This window comes from Lissotriton vulgaris, chromosome 2_1 (assembly GCF_964263255.1).
Source record: "Lissotriton vulgaris chromosome 2_1, aLisVul1.2, whole genome shotgun sequence".
Lineage (NCBI taxonomy): Eukaryota > Metazoa > Chordata > Amphibia > Caudata > Salamandridae > Lissotriton > Lissotriton vulgaris.
This window is the reverse complement of record NC_141687.1, coordinates 503,242,954-503,269,303: the sequence shown is the minus strand read 5'-3', so window position 1 is coordinate 503,269,303 and position 26,350 is coordinate 503,242,954. Positions and strand designations below refer to the sequence as shown.

General features: G+C 46.7%; 1 protein-coding gene across 6 annotated transcripts in view; it reads right to left on the bottom strand.

Moving 5' to 3' along the window:
* The window catches only part of SLC39A10 (solute carrier family 39 member 10), a 457,169-nt gene that overhangs the window by 390,716 nt on the left and 40,103 nt on the right, over nt 1-26,350 (bottom strand). For 2 of the 6 annotated variants that reach the window (XM_086955403.1, XM_086955400.1), the window contains one exon: nt 6,990-7,029. The exons of the other annotated variants lie outside the window; for them this stretch is intronic. The gene's annotated coding sequence lies outside the window, so the exon portion shown is untranslated. The remainder of the gene's footprint in view (nt 1-6,989; nt 7,030-26,350) is intronic. 6 annotated transcript variants of the gene reach the window in all.

Here is a 26,350-nt window from a genome sequence, read left to right as displayed (position 1 = left end):
GCCCATATGGTGTTTGATAGTATAGAGTGGCAGTACCTCTATGCAGTTCTGGAAAAAATGGGCTTTGGAGAATACTTCCGAGCATGGTGCAGCTGCTATATACTGCACCGCTGGCAAGAGTCCGGGCGAATGGAGTGCTGTCGAGAGAGTTCCACCTCCGCCGGGGTACGCGTCAGGGCTGCCCCTCTCACCCACCTTGTTCGCACTAGCGCTGGAACCTCTGGCGCACTGGATCCGAACAGATCCTTTGGTGTGGGGTATCGATCTGGGAGGGGGCTGGGAGGAGCTCATCTCATTAAACGCTGATGACATCCTCCTGTATGTGCAGAGACCGGCTGCCTCCATTCAAAGGCTGATGGACATCATAGGAGAGTTCGGCACTTACTCTGGATACCGCATAAACTGGGGTAAGTCCCTAGGGCATGTGTTAGCGGGGCCACAACCCCGGCTGCCGGCAGATTGCGGAGCTATCACATGGAAGGATGTTTTTAAGTACTTAGGGATTTGGATTACGTATTCTGATTCGAAATTCCTGCGTCTGAATGTTTTGGCGCAGCTAGATCGGCTGCGCGGAGATGTGGAGCATTGGAGGTCTCTCCCGCTTTCGCGGACGGGGCGAGCCTTTCTATTTAAAATGATGGCCCTCCCTCGCTTGCTTTATGCTTTACAATGTGCTCCCTTCCTGGTCCCGGACCAGATTTTTAGGGCAATTGAGTCTGAACAACGCTCCTTGCTGTGGAGTGGTGGGTGCCCTAGAATAGCCCTTAAGAAGCTGCAAAGGGGCCCATATGAGGGAGGGCTGGCTGTACCGGATATCCGCCTCTATTATTGGGTGACAACTAATCAATGTGAATGGATGGGTGTTCTCCCCTCTGGAGGAACTAGCCTACAGGGTAGACAGACTAGCCTTTGGCAGAGAAACATACCTAGCAGCCATATATACTAGAGGTAGGCGGGGCCGACCTCTTCCTCCCCAAACGGCAGTGGTGGTTGCGGTATGGAAACGAGCGACGAAATTGCTCGGGTGGGAGGCGAAGCTCACGGAGCAGACTCCTTTGAGGGCGGGATCCTTTCTGCCGGCAGTGGCAAAATTGCAGGATCTACGCAGATGGGGCTTGATAGGTATTGACGTGCTGGGGGACGTTTGGAAACGAGGAGAGATGGTGAAATTTGCAGATCTGTAGGCCGAATATCAGATGGAGAGCGGAGAATTCCTCCATTACCATCAGCTTAAGTTCGCTCTGCACAGGCACCTGGCCCCAGGGGAGAAGCTGCCTGAATATGCTCCTCTGGAGGACAGATTGTTATTAGACCCCATGATCGATAAAGCAATCTCGCTCACATATAAAAAACTCAGTAACAACATCCCGGACATGCGGGGGCCCCGTCGGGAAAGGTGGGAGACAGACCTAGGGCTGCTGGAGGATGATGACTGGGGGGAGGCCCTGCAGTGCCCCAGGGAGGTGGCGATTCTCGCAAGGTTCCGGCTGGTTCAACTTCGCATCCTGCACAGATCGTACACTCCGTGCACAACACAGTACCGAATAGGTTAAGTAGACTCCAGCTTCTGCCTCAGGGGGTGCGGGGAGGAAGGTACCTTCTTCCATATTTTATGGGACTGTGCAAAGATCAGGGCATATTGGTCTAGTGTGACGGGCATCATGGCCGAAGTGGTGGGAGCAGAGGTGCCGCTGGAGGTTAGGTGGCATGTGTTAGGAGTTACCAGTGATATCACCTGGCCAAGGTGGGACAAGGTATAGTTAGCCCTGGCGAGCATGGTGGCTAGAAGGAACATCGCAAGGTTGTGGGGCAGTGATGTAACGCCAACGGTGGAAGAGTGGGAGCGAGACCTGGATTGGTGCCAGCGAGCGGAGAAGGTAATTTACAAAAGTCGAGGTTGCCCTAAGAAATGGGAAAGTATATAGGCGCCTGGAGGCGCTATAGAGGGGATTGGTTGGACTTGCGGTCAAATGCAGAGCCGATATGACAAGGACACAGGGTGGAGCCTTTAGCTGAAAGATGTGCATTAACAACACTGTGGGCTTGTGACGCCATTCCTGCTCTGGCTCCCCTGGGTTATGGTTGCACTACAGGCCAGGGTGTTCTATTCAATGTAGGGAGTGGAGTGAAGGGAGGGTGGTGTTCTGTCCTTACATGTGTGCATTGGGGGGTGAATTGGGGTGGTGTGGAGGCCGGGTCTATGTCGGGTGGGAGGGTTGGTCATGGCGGATAGGATGATTATCTCACTATGACTGTGATTTCTTTTATCAATGATTGTCAATGAATTTCCGCTGCTAACTGTTGTGCAATGGTATGGAGCAGGTTTTCTTTCAATAAAAAGGAATAATAAAAAAAAAGAATAAGGAACGGCATTCCGTTGCAGTGTTTAAAAACAGGTTGCATGAACACCAGCTTTTGAAGTGCAGCTTTAGAGACTAAAATAATGAATTCTCCTTAAGTCATCTGCCATTACTAAAATAATGCCCAAAGAACCGCTTTTTTCACTGTAACTTGTTTCTTCCTTTTACCCTCCACTTCTGGCATTTTTGTTTTTAACTTTCCATCCAATAACTGAAAACTAATACTTGCACCCAGCAAGCCCTTCATTGATCCTTCGCTAAACCCAAAATTGGAATAATTCTCTCAGTGTAATGCACTGGCAGTAATGCATTTTTCACCCAGAAACGTCCAATTTAAATCTGCATTTACTCTCATCAGCCTACCCAACCAACCGGTGTACCCTTGGCTCTCTTCTTCCTCAATGATCACTATATTATGGAAATTGTCAATTGTTTCCAGCTTTTGCTCATTATCTATGCTACTGCACCTTCTCACTATGACCGTAAAAGCTTTAATGCTGCCTTAGACATTCATAGCACTATATAAGAACTAAATTATAATAAGAATAAACGTCACTGCTACACTGGCATTCAAAAGCCTAGCTTTCACTACTAACAGCCAAGCAAATCATCCCAGTGTGGAGCAAACAGTTATCCAAAAGGTTTCCATAGAAGATGGTTACTCACCAACTTAAAGAGCAGTTGGATAGACAAAGCATTCTGGAACTTAACAATTGAGGTTTGTTTTGTTCTGTGCATGGCACATAGACCCCCATCTGCACAGACCACATTCTTTCTCAAGGTGGATCCTATGAGACCTCACACTAGTGGCTGAACTATGCCATATTACTTAGTAAGCTGTAATATTTTCTGGAGGTAAATCAGTCTCTACTCAAATTGATTTGTCTCAGTTGTGTAATAAATCCTCACCTCTCCACTTTAAGCCTAGCATATACACATATTGGCACAGTGGTGACAGTTATCACCCAATCCATGTAATACCTGCCCCTATGCATCATCATTTGTAAGACCCATCCTTCATAGAAGATGGGCTTCTACTGGCTCGGGTCATCAGAGATACCTTTGAATATACAAGTTTAACCAACTGCCTCTTGGGTTGAGAAATCTGGATAAGGGAAAGCTAGTTTTCACTAAATACTGAAAAGACAATATATTCTCTTTGGGAGCATTCTCAGACTTGGCAAGAAACAAGATTTAATTTCAGTACCTTCTTTCAATCATCTAATTTGTATCCTTTAGTTTTCTTTTTAATTTAGGTGAGCCCAACTTTCTATTTTTGTTAAAAAACATAGGAAGGTAGATAAAGATTACTATTCATGATCCATTTGGCTCGTATTGAAAAGGGTCACCCTCGGTTACTTCGAGGACAAAATTCAGGCTAATTGTGGAAAAGAAATCTTATTCCTCTGGAAAAATAAACAGTCAGACTTCAAATGATATTACTTATCTCAGTATATGCCCAGTGACCATTCTATTGTATTAATTTCATTCATTATTTATAGCCTCGCTCACACAGAACATGTTCAGCAAAGGAACCAACAGGTCAAGTTTTATTCAAACACGAACAATTATAGCAGAGGTATGAATGTGTCTTTGTTGGAATTGGCCTTGTTTTTCCAGAGCAGAATTATTCATTACTCGGTAGTGTCCCCTTTCCAGACCATCCAACTTACACTTATGTCAACAGTCCATAATAACACCCAAAAAAAGGAAGCAGTGTGTGGAAATGAGAAATAATTACATTTACCTTCTTACTGCCTTTAATGCGTATTGTTTTATTTTCCCGACTTTTAATTTGATCGCACGTATTCTATTTTTCCTTGTCATAGGCAGTACTTTCAGCTTCACCTTCTGAGCCTCCGCCTGTGCCTCAGAAGAGTAAGTTGGCATCAACAGTCCCCATTCTATTACTAACTGTAGACATCTATATTAACAAGGCTGCTGTGGGCAACGAAGCTCTACAATCACCAACCTGCACTAAACATTGGGACTGCACTGCTGACTCAGACTAGGAACATAGCCATGGTGTAGCTAGAGATTAAATTACAGTTGCCCTTGGAGTAACGTCAGGGAATTTCAGAAACAACACACAGGAAAATGTCAGGTAAGCGTGCAGGCTCCTTAATACCCCCAATAGCACCAAACACAGGGAGGAAACAACAATTTACATACAAATAGATCAGTGTGGCACACGTACACCAACAAGCACTATAGCATGAGGAATACTCTTTACGGGGAAGAAACTGATAAACACAAGGTCCCTGCTTGCACTAGACCCCACTCCTGTAAATGGCAGTACAATTGTGCCAAACCTGAACAAAGTGATTAAATGGTAAATGACACTGAGCAAGCAGTACATGGAATAAACTGCAGTCTTGAAAGTAAATATTTAAGAGTGAAAGGCTGACAGAGGAGGAGTAAAATGTACTCTGTAAAAAAAGGGTAAAACTGGTCAGATGCCTAGGCCCAGGCCCAGGCCCAGATTTACCTGGTCCAGAGTCCGACCAGTCTAGACTCTTAAAGACCCGACTCCTCACCTAGAGGTTCCAACATTGCTTCTTCAGATGTCTCTTCCTGTGCTCTCTGCTCTTACCCCTTGTGTTCATTTGTGCTTTCAGTGCTCTAATGTGCCTCGTGTGCTCTTTTAAGCCACTTTGCGCTTCCTTGTGATCGTTGTTACTTTCTGTGGGTTTTTTTTCTGTTTCCTCTTTTGTACTCTGTTGTGCTAGCTTTTGTGCTCCTGTTGGGCTTTTTGTACTCTGTTTCTGCTCTTTTTTGCCTTCTGCTTTTGCGCTTTTCTGTCACTTGCACTTTTCCCTCACTAGGTTCTTCTGCCCAGTCTGTGGCGGTCCCTGCAGTCCCCCATCCTGTGGTTCTATCCCTCCCATCTCCTCCACATCTTACCTATACTCCTGCTTCACTCTACTTTAAGGCTCTTCTTTCCATGCTGCGGTAGCCCCGCCTCCTCTACAAGGACGTACATAATGACAGCCGCTGTGCCGCTGCACAGCGAGCATGGCAAAGGCAGGCTAGTCTATACCAGTCTGAGCTTGGACGGCGCCCAGCATCAGGAACCGCGGTTCACTCACCACTGAGCGATACATTGTAGCGCTCCTTTGATCACTCAATCCCAGGCGCCTTGTCTCCTGATGCTACCACCCCGCACTACACTAGACTCCCCAGTAGGAGTGCTCACCCACCCAGACTGTTTCTCCAGCAGGTACCAACCCACGCTGGTACCAGCAACGCCATCTACACACACATCCAATACCATACGCCACGGCGATCTCGCATGACTTCACTCACTTGAATGCATGCTTCTCAACAAACGATTGCTTAGGAAACAAGCAACCAAATTATGGGACCTGCTGAGCAGTGATGCATCCTCTTCTTCACCAAAAGCTGTCTCAACTCCACGTCAGGACCCAACATCGCTGCGGTAATCCCAGAAGGCTAAAAGATTACCTGACCAGACCGCATCCACAAGCCGGGTGGAGGACAAGGAATCCATCAAATGTTCTACATCCACGGAGAACGCCAGCCCATTCATAGAAAATCTGCCATTTTTTGAAAATGTCACAGTAAATGGGAGCCTCACCTACCTTTCACACAGACCACGAACCACAATCACCAGCCTCATCATCGACTTAATCGCCCCGCTCACCAGATTCCGAGCCTAAAAAATCCTTGACAACCGCAACTTTCACCTGGTTGGCAGATCTGACTCCTGATTCATAGTACTCCTCGAAAGCCTGGACTCACCCAGCTTTTCATGGATCCAACACAGGACACACACTGGACCCCATCTTCACCACCAGCAACAGCATCAAATACAACACCACCTTCCTGAAATCAACCACTCCATCATCCACTTCCAACTCAACACATCGCTGGTAGTCCCAGTATAACAGCCGCAGCTCCTGGGCTGTGGAGGCCAGCTACAAAACACTGATAAAAACACCTACAAGTCTGTGATCAGATACTACCCCTAGCAACTAAGACACACCAAGAAAACAGAGCAAACCGACCGCATTGAAGGAAGCAAGGCGACCTTTTCTATCGTTCATGAGGTCACCACAGCCACATTGTACACAACATACATACACTCTATTGTGAACATGGCAAATGCATGTAACTGTAGGACCACCCCCAGAACAGATTTGGGACATCATGTGGTACTTTCAAAATGGAGGCTTAGGTGGAACAAATTAATATAAGTGCATGTTAGGTTGATGCAAGTCATGCTTGCTTGTGCTGTAAAATTGATCACTCGACTGAGGATGAATAAGCACACCCTAGATTTACTCGAACTCCTAAGCTCAATATATTGTACAGCCCTCAGTAAATTAACGCCTCTAGAATTCTTTTCTATTTATTTACTGATTATTTTATTTGTCACTGAGAAGGTCACATGTGCATCTGAGGTTTGTTGCACTGCAACACAAAAACACATTACAAACAGTGATATTCCCAAATTAAATTGCAGATTTAGATAAACAGACAAACAAGAAATTCAATTAATACAGTATTAGTAAACTATAATGGCACATTCCACACGATTGTAGAATGCTTAAGTAAACACCAGCGCCACTAGGTTTTATATTCGTATTTAAATAGTTTCAGATTCACAGTATTTGGGGCAGGAATGGTGGGACTTCTTCAGTAGAACCTGGTGGTGAATAAACAGTACAACTAAAATAATGCTTGTAATCAGTATTAATTTATTATAACACCCACAAAACTTCCATTAATTTAGAAGTTATTACAATAAAGATTTTCATTTTCCAAATACTTTGGGACATTCTATTACATGAGAAATGCAAACTGTCGAATGAAAACTGGCCATAATCGAGATTAGTTTCTCACATTAAAACTAGCAGGTGTAGAAAGAACTGTTTCACTAAATTCTTGTGGCATGGATGCAATTTCCCAAACGTTAATATCAAACATTCATGCTGGTTTCTTCTACAATGCTTCTCGGTAGCTGAAAAGTAAATACATAAAACCCTAAATAGTTATTGACACAATTATTTTGATCTAAGGATACAAATAGCATTGTAAAGAAATACTAATTTGCACTACAAAAAAAAATACCGGAATAAGCCACCCCTTTATGCGGATATATTATTTAAATGCTCCCGAGTCTTTACAATATGCGAGGGGAAAAGACATGATCCTAAGCCTTCCGTCGAACTCATGACCACTTTCATGTGACCATCACAAGTTCTTTCAAACGTAGCCATGCGTGCCTAAATCCGCTGAAAAGTAGTACATTCTTCTGAGGTAGAGCGAGCAATACAGTCTGGAGCGATCAACTCCCCTGTGCCAAGAGCAAAACAAACATGAACTAATAATTCCTAATGCCATCAGTCTCGAGTAAAGTTGTACTGCATCTAAATCGTCTACAAGATGTACCCTTAATTATTTTGCATAAAACATTAGTGGCACGTAACTCCCACATAATGAAGATGCTAAAGAGCTCATGTGGCGCGCATTTTATGAAGAGTACTCTTTGGGCTATTGTGTTAAAGTTTGACAGAATAATGTTATAATTCACTCACACAAATACAGTCTACACGTCAGACTTCCAAACTAAATTAAGGCAAATAACTATCACACGATGTCTATCTAAAAGCATTAGACAAACAAAAAAGTTAACAGACCTCTTTTCTTTCCTGGTGTCCACTAAACTGTTACGAAGAATGAGTTGCTTTTCCAAAATGTTTACCTTTATAAAGCCACTCCCAGTCTTTGGGCGTAAGTAAACGAGTGGAGAAAGTTGCATTTTCGATGAGAAACCCACCCTAGCACTATCTACATAACTAAATTATCCGTAACAAAAAAAACAACAGCAAGGTGTGGTCATGGGGAACGGCCTAACTAATAGCATGTTCTGAAAATGTATATGTTCAGGTTACAGAATGTCCAAGCTCTATAGTCATATAGTCTGGCCGATGCAGATTAAAAAGATTTCTCGAATTATTAGCCATACATTGCAGTCACACTCTCCTTATTCAAACCAAACACGCTCAGTGATTTATTTACAGCAAACATTTCCAATGCAATAGGTCTCGCATTGATGAGACTTTTGTAAATGCGACACCTATTGCATTGCAAATGCTGGTTTAACTTTAAAATCGGCTGCGACCCTTTCTTTAGACAAGCTGCGACTAAAGAAAGGGGCGTGGCTACCATTAAAGTGACAGTGCAGTATGGGGCGCTTATACAAAAAAAAAAGGATTTGTCTGTCAAGTTGACAAACAAATGCTTTGTTTTGTAAAAGTGCCCCATTTCACACTTTAACTTTATTGGTGGGCATGCCCTTTTCCTTAGACTCAGCTTGTTTAAGGAAAGGGGCGTGGCTGCCATTAAAGTGTTAAACAAGCAAATATATATAATATTGTGCTACTCCCAGAGGGAGAGGATATGGCTCATGGGTAAGAGCTACTGACTCAGGATTTAGGGTGCAGTGTTCAAGCCTCAACATCGGCTTCAACATCAATTCACTTACGTTATCTACTAATCTATTTATTAATATTATTTTTTTTGTTGAAACAGCGTGGTCAAGTGGGGGTGGGGGGAGGAGAAATTAAAGGAAAAAAATAAACAGACCTCGGAGAAGAGGTTGGGGCAGTGAGGGGTTAAGGGGTGGAGCTGTAGCCAAGGAGCGAGAGAGCAGTTATTGTTGCAGGAAATCATGTTGTGCCTGCAGAAGGAGAAAATAGTGCTTACAAACTAAAATAAGACCTACCGTGTAGGGTCAGTAATCATGGGAGGTTACAAATGAAGACAAGGCGGTACAAAGGAGGGACTAACAAGCCTATTAACGAATCAGAAGCCAACATTTACGAAGGACAATGACACAAGCCAATAAAAATATAGGCGGAAAGTGGGTGGGGCTTCAAGTCCATACTCTAATACAGCATGCCTCGCAGAGCAGCGCATGCGCTGCCCAGGCTTGACCTAAAAAAGCCCTGGACATAATAAAAACCTAGAGATTGATCTGTGTCACCAGACAGCATGTGCATCATTATAATTTTCTCCTGCAATAGTTTGGATCCAATTAAGGTGCATGTTGCAATTTCTTTCCCATGTGTATAACGCACCTTTAATTTGTAAGAGCCAACAAAGGAATGCGCACAAAAACTTTTATTTTTTCCTAACTGGAAGAGTTTCTTCTGAAGAGACAACTGGAGGTATTGAAAGCGGAGCACTAAGTAGTGTGCTCTTTGGTGGTCTAGGCCTCACTTTCTATCCGGTATTAAAGTTCTCAAACATGACTAATTCCTGAACAAACTTTTCATAAAATTTTAAAAATAATTATGAAACTCAAAATTTTCTTGACTCATGCAAAATGTTTATAAACTACCTTACGCATACACTTACTAAGCTCACCCCTGGCTGAAACAACAGAAACTGCTTAAAGGTAGTGCTCTCAGATAACTCATGACAACAGCGGCAACCTGGTTGTTCTTCATTTAATAGAAGCTTCTGGGAGCTTAGTTAGGGAATTGGGGCATACTGTAAGGATCGATAATGAGCAAGTAGAACCCGAAACCTACTAATAACAGCACCATTCAAGTCCACATAGAGGAACAATTACATTAACGCCCCAAACGTCAAAAGGAGAGTCTCTTTTTAACAGGAGGGACATATGCAATAGACTTCCCTCAAAGTTTTCTTTTGTCTCGTCTTTATGGCAATATACACCACCTTCATTTGGATTGAGGTATTGCGGTTATTTTTGTCAACACTTGGAGGCTAAAGGCGTAGAAAATACAGTCCAACCAGTGACACTTGGGCTGAGATCACCTAGTTCATATTAAAAATAGCATAGAACATTCAGTGAGCATGGCAGAATTATTAAATGAACTGTATTACCACGTGGTTGTTTCTTACATTCACACATTGAATAATTATCCTTTAATATTAAAACAATTGTATATAAGGCTGCAGTTTGGTCTATTTGATATAGCGGGCTCCCATCAAAAACAAACAGATTTACTGGTAAGTTTGCAAAGCACTGAATATTTCAATGCACATATTATATGGTCATCTACAGTATTTCAATGCCAATCTTTTAGGAGGTTAGGTCTATGCCTCTGCAATGATACAATTGCAATGTACCTTAAAAGCTCAGATATGCAGCTAATTAGTGGTTTTACTAAATTCGTGGGAAAAGGCTGCAATAAGTTGGGAAAAAGCCCTAGTGAGCCAAAGTGTAGCTCAGTATTACTTGTTGTAAGGTCAGAAGGCCACTTTCAAGTTGCTTACCTTATTTTAGTTTATCTATTTAAGGCCAGAGGTGAACAAGATGCATATTCCTTTTAGGTTTAATTTATTTAGTTCTGTGTTGTTTTGCATCATTTGACTCTTCTTTGCAATAGATTTTTAAATCCAATAAATGTTTTAATGCAATGGTTTTGATTAACCAAAGACATTTAGATATCAGAAAAGTAACACGCCAAGACTGTCTCGCTCTATATTATTTAATCCCACCAGGTGGGTCAGAAATAAAGACACTGACCTGCATAGCGACCCATCCTAGATGAAAGCAATGAGCACCGCTTTGTTTGCATAGCTAAAACCTGGACAGGACAGTGTTGTATGCGTGATATAGGACATCTAATCTCTTAAAGATGAAAGGAAAGGTTTCAGTAGTAGGACAGTTTTTCAAGACCAATGTAAAATTCCCTGAAATCCTCTGAGAAGATCATATTTTGCAGTAAACTAACTCCTGGGATCAAAAATACTACTAATATTTTACGAAGAAAATAGTTAAGTGAATCTAGAACACACAGCATTCCCTGAAAGTGGAGTCAGTGTAATAAAATGGTTAGAAACTTACAATAAAACAATTCTTACTGAACATATGAGCATGTTTGAAAAGGTTTGCCCTACAAATAAGGAATATCCCACAGATTTGATGCTCTTTGTATATGTGGCAACTGATTTTGTTTTTTAAAGGATGCAGTTCAGTCTTACTCCGTATAAAGGAGGAAATATCGGCGTGGGGTAACACGTACGCTTCGCCAAGCCTTCTGCAGCTCAGAGCCTGAACTTTACAAAACAACTACAGCTCTCTCTCAACAGCTGTCGCAAGCCAGCCCTCCCTGCTTCCCTTTCCCCAGCCCGGGAACGAGGACAGATCTAGCTCCAAATGCATTAAGCACCTTTGAGAGTGAAACCCACAGTGCACAGGGTGGCATGCTTTAAACTCTTCAATTTGCAAAAGAAGCAACCTGAGACCAATTAAGTGTACGATTGCCCTCTCCTCTTTCAGGAGAGCTAAAAGCATACTAATTTGAAAAAAAGGTGCTTTACCTACATACCCTGAATATGCATCCAATATTCTATATTGGGATATAGGACATCATGTATTAAAGATGTCTTTTGTGGAACAGCCATATTAAACAATAACAGCTGTGTTTTTATGTTGCGCATATCAGACAGCAGAAGATGTTTTGCTGCAAAACACCTACAGTGGGCATGTGTACAACAGTGGGCATACCAATACCAATACCAATACACTACATGGACTTACTCCACACGTTGATTATTATTAGTTGGCCTTTTAAAAACACTCAGTTGCTTGCTTCCTATTCGATGGCTTTCTATGCCCGAACTTGTCCATCTTGCATTTGTCCTTTAACTGCAGCATAGCCTCTTTACCATCGGTATGACTGCTTGACTTCTATCCTACCACTGCTCACTTCCAAGGAACTACATTTTTCCTTTTGCCTAGGCACTCCGTGAGAGTGCATGTATTTTACAGCGCTCTCCCCGGTGTACTTCTTTCACCACCAAATAAACTCCCACCCATACTCTGTTTTGTTGTCTTCCTTATGCTGCAAGCTATCTCTTGGGTGTTTCACTCACCCACAAACTCCTTGACTAAGTGTTGCTTCCTTGCCTGTGCCCGCCTCTCCCGCGCCCTTTGTTGCACTTACTTGTGTACTGCTTTTCTTCTCCTCAGCCCTCTCCTTTTGCTTCCCTTGCTCTCAATGCCTTTCTTTTAATTATATATATACACACACATATATATATATTTTTTTTTTCTTTCTTTTTTTTTTTTAACTAGGCAGCAAACTACTGCTAGCCTCTCTGGCTTAAAAGAAGCTCACGCTACTATTTTTTCACTTTTCTAGATTTACTGATCCATCTTGGATTGGTAAATTAAAAAAAAATGCACTTGCTTCATTATGTAGGCACGTACGTTTAAGTATGTTGTACACATGCAAGCTCACAAATGAGGAGGACACAGCGGGTGAATCATTGCACCTTTTATTGGCTTTCATTTGTCTTTTGGCCATGCTGCACATCATCTGGCTGATGCTGCATTCATCGCTAAAAAGCCCTAGCGAAGACAATAGGTCTGAAAGGTGAGACATATTGGCTTTGCAAATGCTGGCTTAATGCTTGACTGCCACACAATGTGGACACATCACAGAGCTCACCACGAACTGTTAGGCTATTGACATTTAAACATATGACCTGCACCTTGCACAAATTCCCACGCTGTCCAATATCCATTCTTAATACTGATGAACCTTTGCCAATAATTTTATTTCAGCTATTAACATTTTACTTCCGAAATAGAATAATTCCGGGCAGGTCTACCACTTATATTTTAAACAAGGTACATGTGGCGGTGTCAGAAGCAACTATTATAATTGATATGGACAATGCTCTAAAAAAAATGTGGACTACATTTTGATTTTCTTTGTCTAAGAGAAGACTTGCTATATGAATAGGACACTTTCATCAGCATAAAAGATATTACTTAAAAGTATTTACTGAAAAAGATTTAAGCTGGACATTTTACTTTCTGTGGATGACCATTCATTTTTATTTTTTCAACTTAGGGGCCAATTTTGATGTCGGATGGACCTGAGTCTGTCTGACATCGATTCAGTACTGACCGACCGACCTCCGGTCGGTGGCCCCAACCCAGCAATTTGGGTCGTAATCCTATTCTTTACAATGGGTGCATGCATTCCGACTGTAAAGAGAAGAGGTGCAGTTCATCCCTGCACCTCTCAACACCGTGGCAGGCACCCAAAGGAGTCTGCCATGGGGTGCAGGGATCACATGGGTGCACGGCCTCCAACAGGAGGCCGTGCACCCTGTGGGCCCTGCTGGGGGCCCCCAGAGTCGACTTCCGACAGCCTTTCTGTGTCGTTAAGGCCAGCACAAAAAGGCTGTCAGAATCCGACATTGTAATCCCTCGGGCGGAAAGAGCCGCCCTTGGGATTATTGGAGGCTTTCCGAATGGTAGCCAGTCGGAAATCCCGTTTGGATCCCTTTCCAACAGACTACATCCAAATGGGTCAGTCAGAAAGGAATCCGAACAGCTGATTACAATATTGTAGGAACGGCTTGAACTGAGGGTTGGAGCCGTTTCCTACAGCATCGAAATCGGGCCCTTAGTTTTGACATGGAAGATTGCCACGCTTTTAACTCGATATTGATAATAAGAGTCAAATATTCAGTGAAATCTGGTATTTAGTTATATAACTATGCATCAATACTGAACAAACCATTTCAGACAATAAGCATCTGCTCCTTAATAGGTTTGGGACAGTGTTGGATAATCTCAAGAATTTGACAGGAGCATCATTAAAAAGAAAAACATTTATGCCAAATATTTTAATTACTAGGAGATATTTTACTTAAGTATTATGTACATTTAGAATACATTCTGAACATGTAACTTAGACAATCAAACTGAACTATAAGACTGTTAGTTTCTGATAACACAGCCCTATGAGATTCACCCACATAATGCCTACCAACCAATTGGCTTCATTCACAGACTGCATCATGTATATCAGACTGGGAGCTGAATAGAGGAATACTCAAATGTCAGCTTCTACGTTGAATAGATTTATGACATATAAAGGATTGGCATTGAATTGCAGATTTGTTGATGTTAATGTTAATGTTATTTGACATTTGTTAAGCGCTCGTACGCCCGGGGGCTTCATGGCGCTGTAGGAAGGAACAGGCGTGGCCATCGGTTGGTGGAGATAAGGCAGCTTAGTGATGCGCCTGAGAGAAGAGCCAGGTCTTCAGAGAGTGTCTGAAGCTGAGGATGTTATCACTAAGTTTCAGATGAAGAGGGAGAGAGTTCCAGAGGGCAGCTGCAAGATGGTCAAAGCAGCTGCCTACGAGACGTTTCTTCTTATACGGGGGGGATAGTCAGAAGGGCTTTATGAGCAGACCGGAGGTTGCGGGAGGGGCTGTATCTTTTAAATAGGTCTCTAATGAAAATGGGACCAATGTCATGTAAGGACTTGAAAAGGATACACCCAGCTTTAAAGGCCACGCGTTGCTCAACCGGAAGCCAATGCAGCTGTTTCAAGCCGGGTCTGACTGATTGCCTCCTAGGGATGTTCAGGAGAAGTCTGGCTGCCTGGTTTTGAACCAGCTGGAGGCGTTTTAGCTCTCCAGTTTGGAGCCCAAGGTATAGACTGTTGGAAAAGTCCAATCTGGACAAAACCAGGGAGATGACGATCTGAGTGAGGGCAGCTAAAGAGAAGAAGCGGGCGATTTTTTTTATTTTCTTCAGCTGAAAAAAACTGGAGGAAACAACAGCTCCAACTTGTTTTTTGAGGGAGAGGTCCTCACTAATGAAAATACCAAGGCTCTTAACCGAGGATGATTTGGATGGGGGGCGCCCATGCAGGAGGGCCAGAAACTGGGGTTCCAACTGAGGGTGCTCTGTCCAGGCAAGACCAGTTCGGTCTTGCCTGGGTTAAGTTTCAGGTGATTGCAGCTCATCCAGCTCAAGATGTGGGACATGGTGTTTTGGAATTCTACCACAGAGTCCTTGGTGTTCAAAGGAAAGATGAGCTGCAAATCATCGGCGTAATTGAAAATGGTGACCTTAGCGTGCCTGAGGGAGTACAAAAGAGGGCGTAAATACAAATTAAAAAGCAGGGGAGACAACGAGGAGCCTTGAGGTACTCCACAGATGGTAGATATGGTGGGAGCCGTGAAGGAGCCCAGTCTGACCGATTGAGTTCGGTCAGTGATAAATGAGCGGATCCAGCTCAGCGCAGGGCCCCTGAGGCCTGCCTGTTCGACACGGTCGACCAAGATGGTATAGTCGACCGTGTCGAAAGCAGCAGAGAGGTCCAAAAGCACCAGAGCCTGATGGATCCCTTCATCCGCGTTCCGCCTCAGGGTATTCTGCACCGAGAGGATGACCGCCTCAGTAGAATGGCAAGGGCGGAAACCGGCTTGATTAGGTGCAAGATACTCTGATTTTTCCAGGAATGTGGAGATGCTGTCACAAACATGAGACTCCAAAAGTTTGGCGCAGTATGGCAGCAAAGATATGGGCCTGTAATTGAGTGGGTCTAATGGATTGGCTCCTGCCTTTTTTATGAGGGGAATAAGGAGGGCTTTTTTAAAGTTGTTTGGAACTTTACCCTGAGCAAGTGAACCATTCAGCATGGGAAGTAGGCCCCCAGGAATGCTGGTACCCACTTCTTTCAGGATGTAAGGGGGGCAAATGTCATCAGGGGAGCCGGATTTGATCTTAGAAAGAAGTTTAGATAGGTTAGCGTTTTCAATGGGGGGGTAGGAGTCCAGGGTAACAGGGTTATAAAAGGTGTCTGCAAATAAAAGGGGAGGCTGAGTGGTAGGAATGTTTTGTTTAATGGTGCAGATTTTGTCAAAGAAAAAGGAGTTTAATGAGTTACAAAGTTCCTGAGTGGGAACTGTCGGGAGGGAGGTTCTGTCACTGGAACTAAGATCTTCCACAATGTTGAACAGTTCTTTGGATTTATTATGAGCCTTAAGAATGTTTTCCGAAAAATAATCGGTTTTGTGTTTTAAAATAAGCTTTTGGTAATTTTTGCGAGCCTTGCAATAGTTAGCCCTATCTTGTTCTAAATAGGCTATTCGCCATTTTCGCTCCAATTGACGGACCTCGAGTTTATGGGTTTTTTCAAAAGGGGTGTAAACCACCTGTGGGCGTCATTGGGGCGAGAGCGTGGAAAGTAGGCACAGGGGGCGTAAGCGTCCGCTGCCTGGAGTAGCCACCCTGAGAAAGCTTCTTCCATCTTTTCGATGTCCTGATCAAACGGGGGAAGGGAGGAAGTTAATGAACCAATAAATGCGGGGACATCAACATTCTTCCACCTTCTAGTTTTTCCTCCTAGCTTGGGCAGGGGATTTCTACTTCTCCCGGTGGTCATAGTAAAGTTGATCAGATAATGATCCGACCAAATGCAGGGCGTGATAGACTTAATAGCCAAGGAAATGTTTTGGGACCAGATTTGATCTAGACTATGCCCTTTATCATGAGTTGGAAGGCGAATATGTTGGAAAAGGTTCATATCGAGGAGGGTTTCTTTCAGCGTAGCTGCCTGAGAGTCAGACTCGGCAGAGTCCAGCCAACACGATTTTATTATGGGAGATTATCAGAGGGGCAAGTTGTTCAGCTAGGGATGCCGCAAAAGAGGGCATATTTTGAGGGGGGCGATATATAAGGATGAGAAGTAATGATCCAGTATTAGTATCCATTTTAAAGATCAAGTTGTCTGTTCCTAATATGTCGAAGGATGGTAAAGAGGAGACTTTGTGGGTGCTGCGAATAATCGCAGCAACCCCCCCGCCTCTTTTACCGGCTGGTCTATCGACATGTAGGATATAGTAGTTTGAGGGAACTGCCGCTAAAATGTCGGGTAGGGAACCCTCGGTAAGCCAAGTCTCAGAAAGAAACAAAAAATCAGGTTGTTCAGCCTGGAGCAAGAGAAAGATATCCAAATGGTGTTTAACCATGGATCTGGTGTTTAGGTATAGGCATTTGAGAATGGCCTCAGAGTCATTGGGAGAAGGATGAGGTACATATGACATAGGCTTAGGAGCCTTGCCGAGAGAGAATTCGGGCTTCAAAATGCCGTGAGTGGCGGCACGCTTTAAAACAAAAGCGGGTGGGGCGGGTCCGGCGCTATCAGTGGGCCTAAGTGACAGCAATGAGGAGGTGGAATATGTGTAATTATGACCAGGGGTTATGGCCCCAGGCCCCGGTCTGCCGCGGACGGGCGCAGGCGGGCTTGCCTTAGGCGCGCCTTCGGCGCGCAAACGGCGCTCCCGCTGCGCTCGTCCGCTGCGCTGGGGAGGTCGGCACATTTGTAATAGTTGTTATGGGCGTGGCCTCGCAGTGGGCGTGGCCACACCTTTGCAGCGCTGGCGGTGAGGGCGTTTTCCTCTGAGTCTGGGGGGTCTGACTTAGCGCGTGACAGCAGCGCTTTTAAACAGGTAGGCTTTGATCAATTAAGAGGCATTGTGCCTTCCCTACTTAAACAGCCACAACACAATAAGGATGTTACTAACAAAGATCTAGTAACAAAGATGTAATGCCAAAATAATTTATATAATTCAAGAACAGAAACAATCTAATGCCTTATTAAAGAAAGCATTACATGACTTACTGTATAGCAGTGTCATACCTACCTTTGTCCTAGAGTTTCATCTGAATTTTCACATTTTTGGCTGAGTTTGAATGACCCTTAATCCAAAGGATTCATCCCTCCAGCTGAAGATCAAATGCTCTGTGAAAATGCCTTGCGTGTTCCTTGGGACAGGCAGGATTATTAACCAGGTTCCCTACCCTGTAGTCTCAAGGGGCACCCACCTTGACCACTTTACTGAGATTGTATGCTGATGGCATATTTTGTGCATCATGCCACCAGCCAAATGATTTGGAGCAATGGTGCCTACGAGTGATGCATATTGGCCTTCTCATACAAAGTAGAGTGACACTGAGTAAAGGGGTGCCTTTTTCTTTTTTGTGGTTTACCCGTGTTTATTAAGAACAACAATCTGAACACCCATGTTACTCAGAAATCAAACAGGATGGTATAGCCTCTATGGAAATCATATGAGAAAGAAACATACCGCATTTCTTGCAACTCTTCCGTGCTATAAACGAATTCAAGTCTCCAATACTCTTGAAAGATAACTCAGGACTAATATGGATGGAGGAGAAGCAGCAAAGGAATATGTGAGGTCTTTGTTCATACTAGCCAAATCACAAAAAAGAGAAAGCTTTGGCAAATCCAATACATCTGGCCTAGACTGTGTGTTTAGTATTTATGCATGGCTTTTTCTTCTATTTGTTAAAAAATATGCACCTGTTGCATAAGAGAACACGTAGAGCATAAAAATAACAGAAACACCAAGCCTGCTAAAACCCTTCTATTTCACAACCTGTTTAGAGAAAAAGACCATGGTGTTTATTGCATGGTTTATGCAGAAACTGTTTTAAGAACAGTTGTACTATTGGAGGACAGTTCTGCATGCCACTGCCTAGAGTTAAGTGTGTTTGTGAATACACCAATGTGCATACTGTTCAAAAACACACATGGAGGAGGAGCTACGCTACGATCCAAGATGGCCGCATAAGCTCCCGGCTCCGCCGACCTCCACCGGCAGCTCTTATATCCTGCCCTTCATCCTTTATGCACGCCGGACTCCCACACGTATGAAGTGCTCCTGACTCCTGAGGTGCAAACCCGGACTCTCCAACTTACCGGGTGCCAAAGTTACGTCGACTTTACTTCTTGGCCTATTCCAGGGCTTCTGCCGGGACCTCGATTTCTGGCCCATCCGGGTTGGAAGTGATCAACATCGGCTGTGGGACCAGGGTGGTTTCCGGTCTCCCGACCTCGGTCCAATCATTCTGATTCCAATTGGCAACTGGGTATCCGGATTAATCCAAGGGCATGGCACAGTGACGCCTGTGATATCGGTGACCGCGGACGGGGGTCCTATGCCCGGTGACCCCTGGGGGGCCCGGGTTGTCGGGCTGGCCCCCGCAAGTGGTGAAACACCGACCCTGCTTGTTGTGTGAGCGCTCGCTGTTGTCATAAACCCCGTGTGTGCCTGGTTCCTGGACGGTGTTTCAGGGGTCCAAATCCTGCCCCGTCTCATGTCGGAGGAGATGAGGGGGACTGACGACACTATCGCTGAGGTCTGTAATGGCCTCCATTGGGGCGCTCCGCTCTCATTTTGCCGTCCTGTGCCAACGGATGCCTGTAAGGCTGGCTAACGTACACTTGGAACCAGAAGTGGATAATCCGACAAGTTGTCAACATGCCTTGGACCCCGTGGATTATTCTCCGCACCATTTAGAGACCCCCGGACGGAAGCCTATTTTAGCCTGTTTTGATGACTCTGACCTCATGGTGGGTGTGCCTGTGATCGCCGTTGGCTTTCCCTGGTCCATTCCTGTTCGACAGAGCATTGTTACTAAAGGTTTTTACCGCCAAAGACAGTTCTTCAGTGACTTTCGGAGAGGTTCGTCTTCCTTCTATATCCTCTATTGTCGACTTCTCGGACGCCGCCATTTTGTCTCATCTTCTCGATCCGTCGCCATTGTTTTGAACTGTATTGGACGCTTCGCTTTCTTTGTGATCGCTGCGGCTTGGACGACATGGGCTTTCGTGAAGAATCGAACTGGTCAGGGCTGACTTTGACATTCAGGGTTAGCCTTTCTATGTAATTTATGCCGGATGTGCACCACGTAATCTATTGGGAGACGGGAGGTTCTCCCCATGTATGTGTTCAGTATCTGCTTTAATAGTCGACATTGAATCCTGGGGAGGTTGCTGCTGGTGGGGGGTAGTGAGGACCGGGAGTGTGTCTATTGCTCTCCTCCTCCGCTTTCTTTCCTTTCTTTAGGGCAGTTCCAGGGCGACAGGCACGCTGTTAGTGGGGTTGGCCGTAGCATTACAGGGGTGCAGGGTGGCGGGGGTTTATTATTTTAGTTTGTTTTGTTCTATGGTCTCTTCTTTTTCTTTCTCTCTTCGATGGGGGTTCCCTTCCTCTTCAGTAGGCTGGCTGTCTCTTTCCATCTCACTTCTTTCTCTATCTGGCGTCTATACTCGCCTATGCCTCACTGTCTTTGGAGGGTGGGTTTTCGGGATGATGCTTTAGAAGACTCGCTCGGTGCTATACTGATTGCTGCTCCTAATCTGCCTCAGCGGGCGTAGTATGTTTAAGGTTGTAATGTTCATCACTTGGTTCTGCTTGCAATACGGGGTACGTCCCCCCCATCTCTTCTTAATTCTATGGTGTGACGCCGTCGATAGTGCAGCCCTTACTGTTTCTTCATAATTTATTTATTTTTTAATTTTTTAAAACCTTTATTGAAAAAGTGCACACAGCTATTCAGCCTGACATCCCGGAGGCAAGGCAGCATCGTGAATTAGAAGAGCAACAGTGCAAGAGCGTTTAACACAGTACTGTGAAGGTTATTTTTATATTTTTATAAATAGAAGGAACATTAGAACAAGAAAAGAAGAAGACGCCAGGGGCGTCAAAGAGTGGCAATGGAACAAGGAAAGCCTACGAGGTGCCGGAGCGGGGAAGGGAACAGCGTACACTTGAGCACAAATACAGATGAATAAAGCAGGATATAGGGGGGGAGAAGGAAGAAACAGGATTCAGCAGTGTATCATAAAGCAGTTGGTGTCACAGGTCATGGCGACAAATGTTCCTCCAGAGAAACAGGTTCAGGGGGCAAGCAAATATCTCCCCTGTAAGCATTCCAAGCCCCCCATACTTTCGACCACTTTCTTGGCTTACCCCTGGCAATGTAGACTGTCTTTTCCCTAAACATACACCAATCCATGTTGGCTTTCCATTGTACCACCAGGGGAGCCATCGCAGCCCCCCATTTCTGCGCAATGTCGCGTTTAGCCACCATGTTGCCAAGGGTCACCCACTGCGTCTGAGCCACATTATGATCGGATGGCTCCCAGATGTTGAGGAGGCATCTCCTAGCTTCCGCAGTCGCCGCTACCCCAGTCACCTCTTCCATGACCCGATGCACCCGTCTCCAGTAGGAAGCTATGACGGGGCAATCCCAGAGAATGTGCAGAAAAGTAGCAGAGGCGCCACAGCCACGTCGACAGAGCCCATCGGTCGAGTAGCCCATATGTACAAGCCGGGGGCCAGTCACGTACACTCTGTGCAAGATCTTGAACTGCACCAGTCGGAGACGAGAGGAAATGGCGACCTCCTTGGGGGAGGACACAGCGCTCTGCCAGTCCTCATCATCGATCTCCAGGCCGTCACGCACCCATTGCTCCCGCACACCGAGGAGGAGGTCAGTACGAACGTTAATCAGTTTCTTATACGACAGTGAGATCGCACTGTAGGGCATATGGCCGTCCAACACTCTGTCCTCCAGCGGGGAGCTTTCTGGGATCGCTCCCTCTGCCGGCTTAGCAGATAGCAGCGCGTGTCGCAGCTGGGCATAACGGAAAGACTCCGTGCCGCCCATCTGATACTCAGCCTGTAGCTGGGAGAAGGTCTTAATCTCGCCCCTAGAGATCATATCGTCCACCCTGGAAATTCCTATGAGGTCCCATTTATCAAAGCCCTTGGTGTGCCATAATTTGCCCAGAATGTCGGAATCGTACAAAGGTAGTCAGCCTGCCCTGCCAACCCTGCGCCTTAGTGATCGTACGCCAGACGTGGACCGCAGTTCTCGTTGGACCCGACATCCGCCCATCCAGAGACCTCGAATACAGCGCCCTGTAGTAGTTGCCGCCACCCATGAGCCACCTGTCCATGGCGTAGCCGGGGTTGTTTTCCGGGCCGTAGAAACCATGGTTGATAGCCGCCAACTGGGAGGCCCAGTAGTATCTGCGCACATCCGGCAGTGCAATACCCCCGTCGTACCACGGGAGCGTGAGCTTCGTGATGGCAACGCGGGGACGGCCATCCCAGAGCAAGGCACGTTGAATGCTCTCAATCTCACGAAAGTAGCGAGCGGGAACCGGATCCTGAGTGTTCTGCAGGGCATATAAAAACCTGGGCAAGGACATCATCTTAAATAATGCCGCACGACCTAGTAAAGAGAGTGGAAGCTTGCGCCAACCCTCCACATCACGCCGGAGGCGCTGAAGAGGGGGAAGCAAGTTGTGGTCGTATCTCACCCTCGCATTACCGGAGATATAAATCCCCAAATACTTAAAGCCCTGGCTGGCCACCTGGATGTTGCAGCCTCTAGGGAGGCGCGGTGTGTCCCCCTTCAGCACGTACAGGAAGGACTTGGCCCAGTTGAAAACGAGGCCAGAGTACCTGCCAAAGAGTCTGAGTACATCACATGCCACGATGAGTGACTTGCAAGGGGAGGTGAGGTAGAGCAGAATGTCGTCAGCGTAGAGCGAAATTCTGGCCTCGAAGCCAGGAGCCCAGCTTATGCCATGCAGATCTGGGTGAGTGCGCATCATGGCCGCAAGTGGCTCAAGAGCGAGCGCAAACAAGAGAGGCGACAAGGGGCAGCCCTGTCTGGTGCCTCTAAGGAGGGCAAAAGATGCCGAAATTCGGCCATTGACGGCAACATTAGCCAGCGGGTCAGCATAAAGGAGCTTTACCCAGGCAATGAACACCGGGCCAAACCCGAGCTTCGACAAGACCGCCCAGAGGTAGCTCCACTCGAGAGAATCGAAAGCCATTGTGGCGTCCAAGGAGGCAAGGACCGCCGGCTCCTCCAGGGTGTGAGCCCTGGCCATGGCGCCGTGCAGTCTATGCAGGTTAAGGGCAGTGTTGCGATGAGGAATAAAGCACGACTGGTCCGGATGTACTAAATCGCCAATAACCCCAATCAGACGATTGGCGAGTAGCTTAGCGAGGATCTTAGGCTCGGCATTGAGGAGAGAGATGGGCTGATAAGAGCGACACAAGTCTCTCGGCTTCCCATCCTTATGGATGACCACAATGGTGGCCAATCTCTGGTCCAAGGGAAGTAGGCCGGTGTCCCGCGCTTCCAGAAACATGTTACGCAGGTGCGGGGAAACCACATCCGGGCTGACCTTATATAGCTCAATCGGGATGCCATTAGGGCCCGACGCCTTGCCCGATCGCAGCGAGCGAATCGCAAGGGCGATTTCGTCAACCGAGATGTCCCTGTCCAAGTCGTCTCGCTCCTCATCCGAAAGAACGGGAAGCTCGACCGTCGAGAGAAGCTCTGTCGAATCGATCTCAGACCGGTCCGAAACAGAAGTGTAAACTCCTCGGAAGTAGTCGGCAAAGGACTCGGCAATGGCGCTAGGATCAGAGACGACAACTCCGTCATCCCCCAAAATCTCGGGTACGACACGGCTAGCCATCTCCCTCCTGTCTAGCCAGGCTAGCAACTTTCCAGCCTTGTCGCCGACGTCATATATCCGACCCTGCTGTTCCTTAGCAATAGTAAGGGCAGCGTTCGTGGCAAGGTCACGGTATTCCCACTGTTTGAGGGAAAGGTCGTGCAGGAGAGTGGGATCGGGGTCTGTCTCCAGTTGAGAGTCTAGCTCCGCGATTTCCTCCTCGATATGCACCAAGTCGGCATCCCTGGCTCTACGGGCCTCCGCTATAAGAGCGAAAGCCGCACCCCTCAAAACAGTTTTAAACGCCTCCCATAGAGTCGCGGCCGAGCGAACCGAACCCTCATTCTCAGAAAAGTAGAGGTCGATGGCCTTGGCCAGTAGATTGCGAGTCTTGGGGTTGCGGAAATACCATGGTTTAACAGCCACCGGCCGATCTGACAAAACAATGTCAAAGTCGAAAGAGACCCACAGCGGGGAATGATCGGAAATGCCCCGTGCCAAAAATCGGGCTTCAGAGACAGCAGGCGCATACGCAGCCAACGTGAGAACATAGTCTAACCGGGATAAACTGCCATGGGCGCCGAAATGAAAGGAGAAGTGACGGAGCGTGGGATGCAGCAGCCGCCAGCTATCCACCAATCCCATAGTCTCAAGGAAAGAGGGCAGCCACAGTTGGGAGCCCCGAAGGTCTCTAGGCGGGTGGCGATCCAAAGAGCCGGAGCAAACCGAGTTGAGATCACCCCCCAATATCAGCAAACCGACAGGCAAATTCAAAATGGCGCCACCAAGGTCTTGGAAAGTGCTAGATTGCAGGCCCGGGGGAACGTAAACTGGAAGTAATGTCAGGGCACGCCCCTCCCACCGCCCCGTGACTGCGGCGTAGCGCCCCCTCTCATCTATCAGAGTGACGTCAATCTCAAAAGGAAGGGACGCGAGGACAAGAACCCCCGCCCCTCGAGAGCCCGAAGAGAACCCCGAGTGGGCAACCATTTTGTATCCCTTACGGTTAAGCGCCTTACACGTATTACCAACCAGATGCGTCTCTTGAAGGAGAACAACATCAGGCATGTGGCGTTTAATGAATTGAATCACAACCCCCCTCTTGATGCGGTCACCCAACCCGTTAACATTCCAACTAAGTACACGTAATTTCCTACCTCCCATCATCGTGTTGCCAGCCCCACCCAACCCCAGCGAACCTCAACAGCAATCGAAACTGAACAGTGTGTTCAACCCATTGCCTAAGAGATAGAGAGAGAGAAAAAGAAACAAACAAACGAACTGTCCCAAAACCACCCCCCACCCTGCACCCCTGCAGCAGACTAAAAAGCCCCCCCAACCAGCAGTGTGCCTGTCGCCCCATGAACTAGCCTACAGAAAGTCCCCAGAGGAGTAAGGAATCTCCACAATCCCCTCCCGCCACCCTCCTTGTAAACAACAGGAGAGTCATCAACATCGAAATAACGTTGGCATTATCAGTCACAGACTACAGGAACACCAACCGCCATGTTCTGCACAGTAGAAACAAGTCCTAGAGGTCGGAGCCACCAGTTGCGCCTCCGGAATGCTCGTCCTGTTCTTCTCGGCGTTGTGGCAAAGTGTCCAGCCAGTCGCTTGCATTTTCCGGCACATCAAAAAACAGGGCACGGCTATCATATTCGATCCGAAGTTTGGCAGGGAACAGCATCGAGTATTTAAGGCCTAATTCTCTCAGGCGCCGTTTCACACCTGCGAAACTCTGGCGCTGCCTCTGCACGGCCCTAGTGAAATCCGGATAAAAGTGTACCTCAGAGTTCTGGTATTTGAGCGGTCCATGCCGTCTGGACGCCTGAAGGATAACATCCCGGTCATTAAAATTAAAGAGCCGGGCAATGATGGGTCTGGGCGCCACGCCCGACTTCGGCGGGCCGCCCAGGACCCGATGGGCCCGCTCTACCGAGAAAAAGTTGCTCAAGCCTGAAGGTGCGAGATGCGCCTGCACCAGGTCCTCCACAAAAAGGTCCACTGCCGCCTCCTCCGCTCCCTCCGGAACACCAATGATGCGGACATTCTGCCGCCTGGCACGTCCTTCAAAGTCCTCCAGTCTTCTGGAAAATTGGTCGTTGGCCAGTCTCAGGGTCCGGACCTCCGTCTGTAGGTCCGAGACGTCGGTGGTTAGGCTGGGGGTCTTGAGATCGAGGGACTTCACTCGGTCGTTAGTTTTCCCCAAGTCAGCCCTGAGTAGAGTAAGGTCCACAGCCAGAGTGTCCACCTTGTGAGTCAGGACCTCGTGTTGTTTTTGCATTTCTGAGCGAATACCCGCAATGGCCCCCATAACGTCGCTCAGGGTAGGCTCAGAGCCCTCAGGCGAGCCCGCACGATGAAGGTCTTTAGAGGAGGCCATCACAGTGGGTGAGGTCCGTTGCTGAGCATAACGGTCAATTTTATTTAGCTGCGTTTGGGCCGTCCTACGAACACCTCTGTTTGACGACCTGTCGGGGTCCCCTCTGCCAGCCATCTTGGGTCCCAGAAGAACAAAGGGCTACTCCGCCCGCACAAGGGACGCACGAACAGAGTCGAGGCAGTGTCAGTAATCACACCAAGCCGATAGTAGGCAACTCCGCAGCCACAAGCACTCCGTCAGCAGGGACCTTGAGCAACCGCTTCGCATTCCAATCGTGCGGAGCGTCGGTGAAGGCAGCAACCACCCAGGAGACAATGGCGCATCCCTGGCACGGAGTTTAGCTTGACGTAGTTTCGTCTAGGAACCACCAATTTAGATGCGGAAAGCTGCTCCCGTGTCTGCGACCGTTCACCAAGTAGAATCCACTAACGTGGAACAGGATTTCCAACAGGATATTTGCGGAGGGTCGGAGGGTCCGCGGAGCTCCGAGC